We start from the raw sequence: 17,072 nt of genomic DNA, 5'->3' as shown, positions 1-17,072 counted from the left end.
TAACATATTATTCAGCCTCCATGTCTTTGTGTGTTTTTCAGTTATTTTCTTTTGATTAATTTCTAATTTCATATCATTATGGTCAGAGAAGATGCTTGATATGATTTCAATCTTCTTAAATTTATTGATACTTGTTTTATGTCCTAACATATGGTCTATCCTAGAAAATGTACCATATACACTTGAGAAAGGAATGTATATTCTGCTGCTTTGGGGTAAAATGCTATGAAGATATCAATTAAATCCATCTGACCTAGTGTGTCATTTAGGGTTGCTGTTTCCTTGCTAATTTTCTGTCTGGAAGTTCTATATTTTGATGTCAATGGAGTATTAAAATTCCCTACTGTGATTATATTACTGTCAATCATGCCCTTTATGTCCATCACGATTTGGAAAGCCCTCTATTCTTAAATAATTACTAGTTGAAGTTAAAGAAATAAAATCTTTCCTAATTTGTTTAATTGTCTATTCTCCTTGGTGTGCTACATGTAAAAACATCAGTTTTAGGATATGGAAGAATGCTATTTACCAAATGAATAATTTTGGAACATTTGTAAATATGGTAGCATATAAATTGGGAGATAACCTTGAATTTCAATAATACACATCATATAATATGGAAAGAAGCATGCCGTAATCATATTTTTAGAGAAATAAGTTACCATATAATTTATAAGTTACCATATAATTATGCCCTGTTAAAGACAAGTCCTTATACATCTGGATAACCAGCCACACAAGCCATGTACACCAGCAGCCCAACATCTTTGTCCCCTTAACTATAAGGCAATAAGGCCAAATTAGGGAGTTTCAGAAATGCATATTAAAAATCATTGAGTGTCAGCTTTTTGTAAGACTAGATGCTAAAGCCTGTTCTGGTCTGTGTGGATTTGAGGGAGGTTAGCAGTAACAGTACAGTGTGATAAACAGTGATTAACACAGGTGGTCTTGAGAAAGCCAAGCAGAGTAAGGCAGACAAAGTTGTCCTCCTGAGGAAAAAGAAGGAAGATTAGAAGTTAGGGCAGCAGAGAAATGGGGTGAGGGCAGAAAATCAAATTCAGGCAGAGAGAATGCAGATGTGATCAGAGAATTGCAAGTACCGTAAAATCACTGCAGAAGAGGGTGTGAGAGGAGGTTGCCTAGATAGGCACGGGCTGGGGTACAGAGAGCCTGGTTTCTAACTAATGTTTTTTGGATTTTATTCAAAAGTTAATTGGGAGCCATTAGAGAACTATAAGATGGGGAGGGACCTGTTAAGATTTGTATTTTAAAAGCACCCCTTTGGCATTTGCATCTTCACCTCTCTGAAACCTCTCCTCCTCCCAGAGGAGGCTCTAAGTTCTCTATCTGATCTGGAAAGGACAGCTACCTTCATTGTTTACATCCGATATCTTGACTATGCTCAGTTTGCACAACAATTTTGGAATAGAAAATAAACTGCATGGACGTCCTCCATGCCACATGTTTATAGACTACTCATGCCTGCATTTAAGATTTAAAACCTTTGTTGAAGTGAAAAGTTTTGGCACCTTTTAAAGATCAGTAATAGTTGCAGGAAGGCACTACATGCCTTTTCTCAGGAATCCTCTGAAGCCAGCAAGGTGTGCACCATAATCCTCATAATACACACGGGTGCAGAAAAGTGTATAAAGGTGCTCAGATGACAAAAGCAGGAAGAGTGAGCAACTTTTTTTTACTATTCTGCACCCGTGTATACTATGAGCATTAGGGTTAGGTGTATGCAGCCAGGATTGGAACCCGGGTATAATTAAAGTGTTTGCGCTCTTCTCACTCTGCATACTAACTCTGTGGGTCGATGTTGTAGAAGGTATGAGACACTAGGCTCAGATATCATTCAATAGTTTTGTGTGGGCATAAGGACACAATTATAAACCCGACTCAGACATTTTAGCGTCAGTAAATGTGAGCACTTCTAAGGGTTTGATAGTAGTCTCTTATCTGAATACAGTCCCTCCTTATCCCATTCTGTCCCACATTTCCGGGTTTTGTCTTAATAGCACATTTGTGATTTATTTGTTTGTTTATTAAATAGCACAACAAGGATAGAACAAAAATAAAAGGTGTTTGTATTTTGGGATAACGTATCCTAATTCTGCCCCGGGGCTTCTCTGCTCACTCCCCTTTGTACCTGTCTTTTTCCTGCCTTCTCTCAACAGGCAGTGTTGTGTTGGATCCTGCAGGTTGAAAACATTTGTCTTAGAAGCAAACCAGTAAACATTGGTAAACTAATGCTGACCTCACATTTTAATCCCTGTGCTGTTTATCATTCAGTTAGCTAGAAGGCACAGGCTTATGCCCTCAGCCTCTTTGAAATTCTAACACGGTGTGACTTTAACGTGAAGAAAGGAAGGAGGTAGAAATAACATTCTTAGGAACCCGGAGTCCAATGACTGATTCTTCAGTAGCTTAAGGTGAGTTCCTGAGTAAATGTAGCATGGCATTTAAAAAATAAAGGATCACTATTCACTGTTCACAGGGAAAACATGGGTAGTAAATATAATATTTAACAATAGTTAATAAAAATATATCTTACGTTGAATATATGCACTTGTATGCACTTGTCATTTCTCCAGATAAAAGACAGTTGAATGTTGACAATTGCATATGGTTCATCCTAATACAAAGACAATCCTCTTGACATCTAACCAGTTGCCCCGTGAGCCTATGCGCTCCATTTCCCCATAAAGCAGACTGTGTGCTGCCCTGGCTGCTAGTGGCCTGTTCCCTGTTCCAACAACAATAGTCTGTTGTACTTATTGCAAACCTGTTGGTGCCAGTTACACTTGTCATTGTGATTAGATAATTTAAATCAGTGTGTAAATCGGTGAAACATAAATGCAATGAGGAAGATTCCATAAAAGTTAGTGACTAAAAGAGTAGGCAGGAAAACAAAGATTGAAATAAAATTATAAAACTTGGAAGGAAATATCCCAACCTTGCTTTACAAGTTTGTTTTGTTTTGTTTTTTAGTTCTTCATTCACTTAGAAAATTAAAACTAGAAATTATAGAAAATAAATTCTGAGTATGGTTTATATAAGAAAAATATTTGGGAGGTATTCCTCCTCAAGGAAAACTTGAAACTGCTTTAGAAAATTGGGGACGTAATGCATATTTATATGTCTTAAGATTAAGTCAGTGTTTATGGTTTGTACTCGTTTTTTGATTCTTTACTGTAAACAGTATTTTTGACTAACTGATCAGAACCAGTCAAAATTACTGCTGCTGTTCATCTAACTATAATAGTTTATGCCGTAGCATAGTAAGTAGACAGAAGCTTTGCTTCTGCAGTTATTCTAAGGACACACATTAATAAAGACAAAGTGAAATTTTTCATTGGGAATGTAAAAAGCAGAGCACACGGAGATTTCTTTTTCTTTGCTACGCATACTATGCTAATGAGCTCATACCTATTGTTTAAGTTAGGCTTTTAGCATCCAAACAACATTTTTTTTCTAGTTAAACAATGATTTTATTGCTCGAGTACATAGATATTTTATGCAACCAGTGCAGAGGCTGTGGATGACTCGTATTTCCAATTGGGGGGGCAGGACTCGTTTGGTCTTATAATATCGAGCCAATTGGTGAATAGGGCTCTCAGTCAGAATCAGACGGAATTTAGCATCCTTATCCTTTCTGTTCCTCTCGAGATGCTTTCGAACTGCAACAGCTTTCTTAATTAACTGGTGGAGATCCCGAGGATGGTCAGGAGCAAGCCCTTTAGACTTAAGAATTCTCGGGATCTTATTGCCCGCCACAAAACGTACTTGTGCAACGCCATGGGAGCCTCTCAGGATCACACTGATTTGTGAGGGAGTCAGGCCCTTGTTGGCCAGTTTGTAGATCTGCTCCTTCACGTCGTCAGATGTCAATGTCAGCCAGGTGGGGACGCTGCGGCGGTAGGGCAGAGCCCACTGGGACAGGTCCTTCCCGGGAGCGTGCATGCGACCCATGATGGCGGCGGACTGGCAGTGGAAAAGAGCCACACGACATTTTATTTCAGTAATATGAACCAATATGTAGAACCTAGAGCTGGTTTCTACCTCCCTTAAATGACTTCCATAATAATTGAAAGCAAAAATACATAGTATAGCATTAGCTAGTCTATTAAACTTGATAATTTCTTAGTCATGTTAAGCTGACAGATTGAATTGGGCAAGATAAAACTTATTCTAGATTCAAACTAATTACAGAGGTATAGTAGTTATTTTTAAAGCTTTACAAGTTAATGATAAAAGGCTGAACTGATTTAAAAAACAGACAGAACTGATAAAATGAGAAAAATAAAAGCACATTTTATTATAATAATAGCATTATTTTGCTATGTGCTAGGCATTTTGCTAATTTCTACATATGCCTTATATCATTTATTCTTCACAGATATTGTTTCCATTTTATAAACAAAAAATTGATGCATATAGAAGTAAGTAATTTCCCCGAAGTCATGTGGTTAGTAGGTAACAGAACTGGGAACCAGACTCAGTTTAATCTGAATTCCAGTGCTAATATGCCCATGTTTTTACCACTTTATCATGCAGTAATTCAACCCAAATTTCTAATATTGGATTGTGGGTTTTTTGTAAGCCATTTGTTTGAGAAGTGATCCTAGAGAGTGGCAGCAGCGAAAGGGAAGGGAGGCAGCTGGTACCAGATATATTAACGAAGATGCTACTGCTATCCCTGTGGATAACTGGGCTTCACTCCCACGGCAACATGTCTCGGAGTTCTCCCACCTAAGCCGTGAAGAAGTGAAACCTTTTCTGGGCTATGAGTGTGTAGAAAATGTTTTCTAAAGGTAGGTCTTACGTTTATTAATAACTAGAGGCCCAGTGCACGAATTTGTCCATGGGTGGGGTCCCTCGGGGTGGCCTGTGGAGATCAGGCCCCAGTTCACGCCCACAACCTTGCAGCCCCACAGCCCCGCCTGGCACCCCACCTTGGCCTGGTGCTGCCCCCTCACCTGCTCCACCATCCTGCCTGTGGAGCCATTGGTCGGAGCCAGGCCCCCCTCCCGGCTCCCTCAGCGCCTGTGAGCTGGGCAGCGGGCCCCACCCCACACTGCGGCCCCTGGTCACTGTCTGTGGGTTATCAGGCCACTGCTCGCACCCGCCTTGACCTGGTGCCGCCCACTCACCTGCTCCACCATCCCACCGCAGTCCTGCTCTCATCGGAGCCCATTGGGGCTGGCAGCGGCTCGTCATTGACACCTGCCATGTTCCGCGCCACCTCCTGGTGGTCAGTGCACGTCATAGCGAGCAGTCGAAATCCAGGTCAAAAGACTGCCCGAGGGGACAATTTGCATATTAGGCATTTATTATCTAGGATAACCAATACCTATTTAGTAGTTCACAATTTATAAAGTTCCATGCATTATCTCTTTTAATTTCCTTCATTTCTCTCATAGTCTCTTTAAATTAAATTTATTGGGTGACATTGGTTGATGACGTGTGTTTCAAGTGTACCATTCTATAATACATCATCTGTATATTGCATTTTGTGTTCACCACTCCAAGTCTGGTCTACCTCCATAACCATATATTTGATCTCCTTTACCCTTTTCAACCTCCCCTCACACCCTTTCCCCTCTGGTGATCACCCTCTGCTGTCTGTGTCTATGTGTTTGTTTGTTTATTTGTTAAAGACATGTTAGAAGTGTTTGTAGCTGGAAAGGACCTTAGAGGTCATTTGTGCCCACCTTCTCTGTTTCATTGTTGAAACTGAAACCTAGCAAGGCCAAGTCATTTGGCCAAGGTCACAAGCCTGTTGAGTATGCTGGGACCAGAAGCAAGTTCAGATTAGAGGTCAAGAGCTTTTCTAACTTACTAATTACTTTCTCTTTGTTAGCCTTAACTCTGAATGTGCTTTACTACTGAATTTTTGCCCCATCCCCATCCTTGTCTATGCTAATTTCCCATCCCCATCCTTGTCTATGCTAATTTTCCCATCCTCATCCTTGTCTATGCTAATTGTGTCCTTATAGCATGGATAAAGTCTACATAGTTGATTCATGTCAACATTATCAGCCTAATTCCAACATTAACCTTAAAGGCTAATCCTTTTCATACATATAATAAATGTAACAACATTAATTACTCCTGACACTTTACTACAGATTTTGAATGGGGCAAGGATTATGCGTCCCCCTGTTACAGGTGAGAAAACCGAAGTCCAGAGCAATGCAATGATGTACCTAGCCCTGAGGCCCATGTGTTATAAAAGCTAACCCTGAACAATGACAGAATGTAAAACAAGAATACATTATCTTAGCAAAGATGACTAAACCATCCAGCCAAGTCATGCTGCCTCATCTAACAACCTTTTCTATTCTCATTTTCTGTTCTTAGCCAAAATTCATCCCCTTGGGGTGACTGCCTGATAATCTCTGGAAGTAGTGGGGCTAGGGAGGGGTCAAGTCAATGGAGAGTTAGTGCCCACTGCTTTGCTAGGCACCCCCTAGTCAGCCCCCCCAATTTGGTCGTCACATTTCATCAGTAGACAGAGCAGGGGTGGACTGTTAGCTCTCTCCTTATTAACAGGCAAATATGTGCTGCTGCTACTGCTACTGTTTCTACACCTCGGCTTTCTTTGCTTTTATATGTCAAGAAAAAATTTTGCATTCATGATCTCAGTTTTTGCAACCTTTGGTGATAGGTGCTCTGAACTCAATTCTAAAGACCAAAACTCTGAGACTCCAGGAGATTTAAGTGATTTTTGCAAGGTCACCTGACTGGTGGTGAGTGGCAGACCTAGATCTGGAATATAGATATTCTGACTATATTCAACCTGCCACTTACTACATGTGGCCTCAGAGTCTGCTTCCTTATCTTGAAAAAATAAAAAAAGCATGGTCTGGCTGGTGTGGCTTAGTGTTTCAGCATCGACCCATGAGCCAGATGGTCACTGTTCTATTCCCAGTCAGGGCACATGCCTAAGTTGCGGGCTCGACCTCCAGTGGGGGACGTGCAGGAGGCAGCTGATCAATGATTCTCTCTCATCATTGATGTTTCTAACTTTCTCTCTCTCTCCCTTCATCTCTTTGAAATCAATAAAAACATTAAAAAAATAAATTAGCTCTAGCCGGTTTGGCTCAGTAGATAGAGCATCAGCCTTCAGACCAAAGGGACCCAGTTTCAATTCCAGTCAAGGGCAGGGGCACAGGCAGGGGGCAACCAATTGATGTGTTTCTCTCACATTGATGTTTCTCTCTGTCTTTCCCTCTCTCTTTCAATCTCTCTAAAATATCAGTGGAAAAATATCCTTGGGTGAGGATTAGCAAAACAAAACAAACAAAAATTTTAAAAAAGCATGGAGGAGGACAGATGATATGCTTATAAAATAGGACAACTGCAAAGTTTGCATGTGATAGTACATTATTCACATTGCACTTTTTTGAGAAATGCTCACAATAAACATATTAAGATCTAAGCATAGAAGGGGAAAATCTAGGTAATGTAGTTGTGATAAATGAATCACTAAAATTTAATTATTAGCTGGGAGCTCATATTGAAAAAGTAAGAGAATGTTTCCACCACTCTTTTTTTAAAAAATATATTTTATTGAGTTTTTACAGAGAGGAAGGGAGAGGGATAGAGAGTTAGAGAGGAAGGGAGAGGGATAGAGAGTTAGAAACATCAATGAGAGAGAAACATTGATCAGCCGCCTCCTGCACACTCCCCACTGGGGATGTGCCCGCAACCAAGGTACATGCCCTTGACTGGAATCGAACCTGGGACCCTTGAGTCCGCAGGCCGACGCTCTATCCACTGAGCCAAACCGGCCAGGGCTCCACCACTCTTAATGGTTTGGTTTTTAACCATCATACATAAATTTGTAAGGTAGTACTTCTTTCCCCTAGAAATGAATTTTAAAAGGGATTTATCAAGTGGGTTCTTATTAAGAGGATCTTGAATTACTTCATGTGTGATATTTTGGATACCAGTTTTGCTAAAGATGGAAAGGTACTTTAAAAATTAACATTGGTTCTTGATAACTCATTTATTATGGACATTAATGAAGGTAAACTCTTTGAAAGCATTTCTCCAAAGGCCCCAGGACTAGGCTAATAAAGTGTAGGTTCTCATAATGGTATGCAATAACAACTCACATAAGGTGGAGCAGGGCTTCTTTAACCCAAGCTTGGTCTCTAGGTGGATTTTGGAAGATTCATAAAACTCTCCAAAACATCAAATTTGCCTATAGCACCATAGTCTCAAAGGTTAAAAACTATTTATTTAGGAAATTCATGAAGTAATTTATGTGAAGTACTTAATAAAATTTACTATATGCATAAAAAGGATTAGCCTTTAATGTTAAATTGGGATTAGGCTGATAATGTTGACATGAACCAACTATCAACTTTATGCTATAAGGACAGAATTAGCAGATAGTTGGACCTTAGAAAAGAGACATCTACCACATCTTTGGTAGTTTCCATGTCTGTTGTCCTCGTTTCTAGGAATAAAGATTTCTACTTTTTAAATGTTAGATAAATATTCACTTATTTATGAAATAAACATTGGCTATAGACACTGGAGATGTAAAAATCTAGACGTCGCCAAAACCAGTTTGGCTCAGTGGATAGAGCGTCGGCTTGCGGACTGAAAGGTCCCAGGTTCGATTCCGGTCAAGGGCATGTACCTGGGTTGCGGGCACATCCCCAGTGGGAGATGTGCAGGAGGCAGCTGATCGATGTTTCTCTCTCATCGATGTTTCTAACTCTCTATCTCTCTCCCTTCCTCTCTGTAAAAAATCAATAAAAAATATATTAAAAAAAAAAATCTAGACGTCATCTCCTCTCCTCATTTCTTTCTCTACCAGTATATCATGCCCACATCCAAATTAGCAGCAGTCTTGTCAGCTATGTCCACAAAATGTATCAATAAACTCCCAATCCTACTGTCTCCCTGCAATCAATTCTCTATTGAGCAACGATATTAATTTTTAAAAACATAAGCTAGATTATGTCATTGCTTTGCTTAAAAGCCTCTGATGAGAGGTTCAGTTTGCAAGATGTAAAGAGTCCTAGAGCTGGACGGTGGTGATGATTGCACAACAATATGACTGTATTTAACACCACTTAAAAATGGTTAAGATGCTAACTTTCATGCTATGTGTATTTTACATAATTTAAAATAGGAAAATATTCATACTAAAATAAAATTAAAAAGACTCTGATGGCTTCCTGTTGCACCTAGAATAAAACCCTGGCTCTAATTGAAGCCTCAAGGCCCTGCCTGGGTCTATATCCCCCCTCATCTAAAAGACACTTGGAGAGGTGGGTCTCCAGGTCATCCAGCATAACTGTCCTTCTTGTGCCCTGCTCCCTGCTCCTCTGATGTACAGTTCGTTCCTGCCTCCAGGCCTGTGCCCTCCCTGTTATCTCCTCCAGGATCACTTACGCCTCATATCTTCTCAAGTGTTCTAGATCTTTCCCACTATTCTTCCGTTGCAGTCCTCTTTCCCTGGTGACCGGCACATCACTCTCACGTAGCACTTCTCCATACCTTTTGCCACCGTTTGTCTTATTTATGTTTGTGTTTATCTTTGCTTGCTTGTGTGTCTTCCCATAAGAAAGCCAACTCCATGAGAACGGGGATCTTGCTGTATGTACCTCTAGTGGCTAGAAGGGTGCTTGGCGTATACCAGGTGGCCAGATATTTATTGAGTAAATGAAGGGAGATGTGGTCCCTTCCTCCAAGGACTTTGCAGTTTCTGATACTGAGTCTCAGGAGCCCTGAGTTGTGATTGTGAACAAGGTCTTTGAATGCCTCTCAGCTGAGTCTCACATAGAGAATAACATGATGTAGGGGAAGAGGAGGAGGAGAGCATTATGTAGGGGGCAAGAGTCAAAAACATATGAACTGTTTCCTCTCATTCAAGGGTGGCGAGAAACTTCTCTTCTATACCCCACCTCCTTTAAAGGAAATGTGAGAGAAAATAAAAATATAGCTACATATCAGCATCCCGGCATGAACCCTGTCCAAGCCAAGCTTAAAATGAAAATTGTGTAAGATATCGTGTATCACATTCCCAGAAATGCTTGACTCCTCTAGACCATTTGCTCTTAGAGGGTTCATTATGAGCACTCAATTGTATTAGTCAATAGGACTGTCTTGCCAAAATGAGACCAAATCTTACCGATCTTTCTATCATTTCACAATGATCTTGTGTGGCATGAGTTTCCCAATGACAATCAAAACTCACCCTTTCCATCCTGCTGTCAGACTACAGGTAGTTTTGTGGATAGCTGGACTTAGATGTACATATTTTTCATTAACATTTTTCATAGTAAATATAGGGAAAGGTATAGCGATTTATGATATAGACAGATTTTCTGTACTTCACATGGAAAATCATACTTCCATATAATCAGAAAAATCTGCTTATTTTCTGACTAAGGTAATAGTATATGCTGATTTTAGAAATATGGAAAACATAACAAGGAAACCCAAAACTTGTAACAAGTAAGAAAACAGACATCTCCCACTGTCGATATAAGAAATGTCCAAACTTATGGAAAAATTTTTATGAATTTTTTGAGTCCAACTGATCTTAAATGTTCTGGAGAATAACAGTTTTTCAGCTTTTATGCATTTGAAATTAAAGAGAGGGCATAAGGACGATTGGAGAAAGCAAGGTGGGTGTAACTTCTGGTATTTCAAAAATGTGTTAACTTAGCTGCCAGAGAACAATAGGCAGGGCTGGCTTAAAACCTTTCACTAAAGAAGGTATACGTATGGGGAGTGGCTACCTAACTACCCAGTTAGGATTTTAGGATCAGATCACCCTGTGAGGTTACTTTCCATAGAACCCCTTTTTGTCCTCACCACCACCCAGAAATTACCATTATAACATGTTGGTAAATTGCTTTGTAGCCTCTTGTAGGCTTTTTTTTTTGAAGGTTGTCAAAGTTTTACTTGGAAAAAGCTGGGAACTATTTAGATGAAGAAACAAAAACCATCTCCAGCCCCGAGGGGCTCTCGCTTCTGGCGCCAAGCGCCCCAAAAAAACAAACAAAAAAACAAACCATCTCCCAGTGTACTTTAAAAACAAAACCAAAAACAAACAAACAAACAAAAAACCACTCCAAACAAACATAAGCATTTTCAAAATGGAAGTTTTATTTCTTTTTAAAAATTCATATTATGGAAATTTCCAAACATTTATAAAAGTAGAGAGAATATAATGAAACTAGATGTACACATTACCCAAGCTCATGGCTAATCTTATTTTATCTGTAAATATTTCAGTATATCTCCAAAAGATCAGGACTTAACAAAAATTACCATAATTGCATTATTACATATAAAAAGTTAAAGGTAATCCATTAGTGCCATCAAATATCCAATCAATAAGAAAATTATAAAAAATAAATATAAATCAACTACTGACTAAAGGGCAGTAGTGTAGAGATTCTTGGCTAGTAAGATGATGTGCAGTCTATGTAACAAATTGTAGAACGAGTCATAAGAAAATATTAAAAACAATAGAAATTCACATAACGCTTACCTCATGTAGATAAATAGTAATGTTATTAAGCAATCTGACAGTTTATATTTTAATAACTTTGCTATTTCTTTATTCCCAGTGTTCCCATAGGTCCCATATATGATATATTTAATATACTTTCCTATAACTATAAATACTTTAACTGAAGAGTAACAAAAATGAGATAATGGTAGACATATGCTCTGTTAAATTAATAAAGCAGGGCAAATTTATTTATTTTTAGGGTTTATTTCAGTAGTAGAAACAATTTTTATGCCCTAAAAGTACATGATAACTTTTAAAGGAAAACAAGAAAAGGCAAAATCCTGAAAGTCTGAAGAATGTATTCCTATTACAGTTCTTGTGAGGGTGTAACAGGGAGACTCCAGGAACAGCAAGAAAGTTTACTTGGCTGAAAGACTAGTTTATCAGGAATCAGGGTGAGTGAGGATGGTAGACTAAAAGGAGGCTAGTTAATGCAGTCTATGGTCAGGAACTCCAGCTTGGTTCTATTACAAATTTCTGAAAAAAAGAAAGGACCTGGTCAGAGGTGCTTTGAACTGTCTGGTTCAGGTTGCTGGCTTGTCACACTGTCAAGTGAAAAGGAAACTAGGGTGTGAAATAGGAGAGGACATATATGACTATATGGATGGAAAGGCATGAGAAGGGCAGAGAAAGTAAAGAGAAGGTGAAGGAAAGGAAGGTTTGGATAAGGAAGAATAGGAGACCAAGGTTTTTAGCCCAGAAACGTGGGTAGATTGTGCTGCCAAAGTTGGTCTTGGGAAAACCGGGTCAGGGGAATGTTTTGGTTGAGATTCAGAAAATTGCTTTATTTCTATTGTTGGTTAATCATTACAAGGTAAGGGAATAAATTACATGCTCATTTGTAATGGGAAAGAGCATTATGATTTGTACTAGAGGCCCGGTGCACAGAATTCATGCACTGGGGGGGTGGGGGGTCTCAGCCCAGCCTGCCCCCTCTTATAGTTCAAGAGCCCTTAGTGGATGTCCTACTGACGGCTTAGGCCTGCTCCCCGTGGCCTAAGCCACAGTCTGGCAGCAGAGGCTCAGAGCAGGCGCCGTGTGTGTGTGTGTGTGTGTGTGTGTGTGTGTGTGTGTTTCTGCGGGGGCCTGCCCCCAGATGCATTGGAGGCTCAGAGCAGTCACCCTGTGTGTGTGTGTGTGTGTGTGTGTGTGTCCGCTGGGGACCTGCCCCCAGCCACGTTGGATGCTCAGAGCAGTCGCCCCGTGTGTGTATGTGTGTGTGTGTGTGTGTTTGTGTGTGTGTCCACTGGGGGCCTGCCCCCAGCCACACTGCAGTGGCTTGGAGCAGGCACACCTCTGTGTTGATCTCTGCGTGTTGTTCTCTCCCTTGAGTGGCGGCCAGGGTGGGCTGGAAGCTTGGCTTCCTCCATCGCTGGGGGCAACCCAAGCCTCCAGCTCCATGGCCACCGCCATCTTTGTTGGGTTAATTTGCACACTCGCCCTGATTGGCTGGTAGGTGTAGCAGAGTGACACCAATTTGCATATTTCTCTTTTATTTATTTATTTATTTTTTAAATATATTTTATTGAGTTTTTACAGAGAGGAAAGGAGAGAGATAGAGAGTTAGAAACATCGATGAGAGAGAAACATTGACCAGCTGCCTCCTGCACACTCCCCACTGGGGATTTGCCCGCAACCAAGGTACATGCCCTTGACCGGAATCGAACCTGGGACCCTTCAGTCCACAGGCCGACGCTCTATCCGCTGAGCCAAACTGGTTTCGGCATATTTCTCTTTTATTAGTGTAGGTTCTCTCTAGGATTCATCAATCCACATGACCTACACATTCACCTCTGGATACCATCTCCACTGACGGGGCTTCATGCCCTATTCCTATTCCTGCCTCCACTCCACCTGTTACTACCAATTCTGGCTTGTTTTGGCAAGATTTTGAGGCCAATTGATTCTCACCCCTCCTCTCATTCTTGTAATTCTTTGTTACTGCCTAAAACAGAAACCCCTTACTAGGTATTATAGCCTTTCTGTTGTTTCTTCCTACTGTTATCCACATGTTGAGCTCTGTCCCTTATCCTTTAAAACTCATGTTCCATTGTGTTCACTCTCTTATATCTTCAATCCCATCATCTTCCAAACATAACCTCCCACCCCATGCCCATACACTACTTTTGAGAGGACTTAGCCATTCATCCAGAGGCATTGGAATGTCTGCCATGTCCCAGGCACTGTCTCAGGTGTTTGAGAGGCAGCAATGCCAAAAATAGAAAAAAATCCCTACCCTGAGGAGCTAGTATTTCCAGTGAAATTGGGGAATAGGGAGTTCAGATAATACAAAAATACAGAATACTGCTGGAAAAAATATATATAATGATGAAAAGTGCTGTAGAGAAAAATAAAGCAATGAAGATAGGCAAGTTCATGTTAGTGGGGGTGGTGAAGGTGACATTTTATCAGACATCAGAAGGAAGTGAAGCAGTTGCTGTGGCAGATATCTGCAAGAAGAGAATTCAGGTTGTGGGAACAGTGGTTTCAAATGCTTTGAGGCGAGAGCATTTTTGGTGTGTTCAGGGATGGGCAGGGAGCCCAGTGTGGCTGAAGCTAGGTAAGAGAAGTGAGGAGGAGGTAAGGTCAGAAAGGGAGGGCCCAGATCACGTAGAGCCTCAAAGCCTATTATAGAAACTCACTATTAAGTGAGTGAAATGGGAAGACATTGATTGACACATATTAAGCAGAGAAGTAACATGACTTGGGTGTTTTTGTTTTGTTTTGTTTTGTTTTGTTTTTAATGTGAAGAATCCATTGAAGAGGGACAAGGGTGAAATCAGGGAGACCAGTTGAGAGACTATTGCAGTGATTCAGGTGAGAGAGGACAGTGACTTGGACTACCATTAGAATGGAGAGTGGTTGGATTCTAGAAAATATCAAGATTTGTGATGGGTATGGTATAATCCACACATGGGCCCTGGCTTCATTCCCCCTTATTAACTCACCTACGTCCTGCCCTCCTCCTCTTTTCCCCTCTTGAAGATGAGGTGCCACCTTGCCCCAGTGGAAGAAGAGCACCACTTGGGAGGCCTCTGTCTCCTTCCCCTCCTTCCCTCCTCCAGACTTTTCTTGGTTGTTCCTCCTGTTTCTCTCTATTGCGTCGTCCCCTCACTACAAAAATATTAAGGTTTTACCAAAAATGATACAGCCTGATTTTGTACCTCCTTTCTCTTTTCTAGCCTTCACAAGCAGACCTCTTGAGTGACCTGCTCAGTGTCTTGTTTCTCACTTGCCTTTATGTTTTGGCTTGTGCCTGATCACTCTACTTAACTTTCCTAAAGTCACAGGGGCTTCCAGGTTCATTTAAGTCAGTAGAGACCATTCAGCACTATCACACTGGACCTCTCTGTGCATTTGACTATGTTTATCACTGTCTCCTTCTTCAGAATTTCTCCCAATTTTGTTTGTTTCTGCATGAACTAAGTCTCGTGTCCTTTTGACTTTTCCTTTTTCATCTTCTTTGTAAGATTCTCTACCTCAACCTACCCCTTAATCATAGTATTATTCAAGGGTTTGTCTTTAGAACACAATTTTTTTCATTCATCTATTACTATGGTTTTAATCACCATCTAGATGTGAAAGCTTCCAAACTCTTGTTTCTTTAGATACCTTGACCTTCTTCCCAAGTGCCATCTTCACCTGAGCATCCCATAGGCTTGTCACACTGGAAGTTGTGAACCTCCTGCCCCTTAAACCTGTCCCACTTCCTTTTCCCTTATTTCATCTGGTGACACCACCATGCTCATAGTTACCAAAACCAATCTAGACATTTTCCAAAAAAAAAATGTTTTATTGATTTTTTTTACAGAGAGGAAGGGGGAGGGATAGAGAGTTAGAAACATCGATGAGAGAGAAACATCAATCAGCTGCCTCCTGCACACCTCCTACTGGGGATGTGCCTGCAACCCAGGTACATGCCCTTGACCGGAATCGAACCTGGGACTCTTCAGTCTGCAGGTCGACGCTCTATCCACTGAGCCAAACCGGTTAGGGCCAATCTAGACATTTTAGTTATGCTATCCCATCCCTTTATCCTGTCTAGTGAATCATCAAGCCCTTCCCATATTGCCTCATAAATATTTCTTGACTTTGCATTCGCCGAGACTGCACATCCTAAACTACCTCTGCCCGTGTTGAGCCCTTTAAACAATTCTCACCGGGATGATAGCAGTGAAAGCCTAGTTGGTCTCCCTTCCCACAGGCTCACTGCCTCACATTCTTACTTTTTCTATTTTATTTTTTTCAGAGAGTAAGGCAGAGGGAGAGAGAGATAGAAACATCAATGATGAGAGAGAATCATTGATTGGCTCCCTCTTGCACGCCCCTACTGGGGATTGAGCTCAAAACCTAGGCATGTGCCCTTGACTGGAATGGAACCCGGGACTCTTCAGTCCAAAGGCCGACACTCTATCCACTGAGTCAAAGCAGCTAGGGCCTCACATTCACTCTTCATACAGCGAGGTCACTGTATTAAACCCTCTAGGGCAGTGATGGCGAACCTTTTGAGCTCGGCATGTCAGCATTTAGAAAAACCCTAACTTAACTCTGGTGCTGTGTCACATATAGAAATTTTTTGATATTTGCAACCATAGTAAAACAAAGACATATTTTTGATATTTATTTTATATATTTAAATGCCATTTAACAAAGAAAAATCAACCAAAAAAATTAGTTCGCGTGTCACCTCTGACACGCATGTCATAGGTTCGCCATCACTGCTCTAGGGCAAGCATGTCAAACTCGGGGTTCGCTGGCCGCATGCCTCGTTTATTGGGCCTGTGTTAACCTTTGAGTCTGACATGCTGGCTCTAGAGCAGCGGTTCTCAACCTGTGGGTCGCAACCCCTTTGGGGGTTGAATGACCCTTTCACAGGGGTCACCTAAGGCCATTGGAAAGCACATATATAATTACATATTGTTTTTGTGATTAATCACTATGCTTTAATGATGTTCAATTTGTAACAATGAAAATACATCCTGCATATCAGATATTTACATTATGATTCATAACAGTAGCAAAATTACAGTTATGAAGTAGCAATGAAAATAATTTTATGGTTGGGGGTCACCACAACATGAGGAACTGTATTAAAGGGTCGCGGCATTAGGAAGGTTGAGAACCACTGCTCTAGAGTCTCCCTCTGCTTATAGGCTAGGGCTTGCAGACTCTGCACAGAGCTGGTGCTTTGGAGTAAGCTTGAGGGGGTGGCGGTTGTCAGAGTGGTAGAACTCTAGCAGAACTGTCTGTTTGAACTCTTTTACGTAAATATGTTTCTATGTAATATTTCACCTTTTGAAAGCTTCTCATTTAAATGTCTTTTCTCACTATTCCTCATTTGCACTCCTTCCTCAGTGCATTTGCCTATCCTGTTACCCCAAAGTGCTCAATTTCTACCAGTCACTAAGAAGTAGCTCAGATCTCACATCTTTCAGGAAGTCTTTCTATCATTCATATCATTAAGGATTTAGTCACTGATATTTACTGGACATCTCTCAGGCAGCCAGCAACATCCTACAGG

At 40.8% G+C, this 17,072-nt stretch overlaps 1 protein-coding gene and 1 pseudogene across 3 annotated transcripts in view; one reads left to right on the top strand and one right to left on the bottom strand.

Moving 5' to 3' along the window:
• Positions 1-17,072, top strand: part of ELOVL7 (ELOVL fatty acid elongase 7) — a 76,119-nt gene that overhangs the window by 8,053 nt on the left and 50,994 nt on the right. The gene's annotated exons all lie outside the window — the stretch shown is intronic.
• Positions 3,467-3,996, bottom strand: LOC118655827 (annotated as a pseudogene).

Source organism: Myotis myotis, unplaced genomic scaffold, assembly GCF_014108235.1.
Source record: "Myotis myotis isolate mMyoMyo1 unplaced genomic scaffold, mMyoMyo1.p scaffold_m19_p_5, whole genome shotgun sequence".
Lineage (NCBI taxonomy): Eukaryota > Metazoa > Chordata > Mammalia > Chiroptera > Vespertilionidae > Myotis > Myotis myotis.
This window is presented reverse-complemented; position numbering and strand designations above follow the sequence as displayed.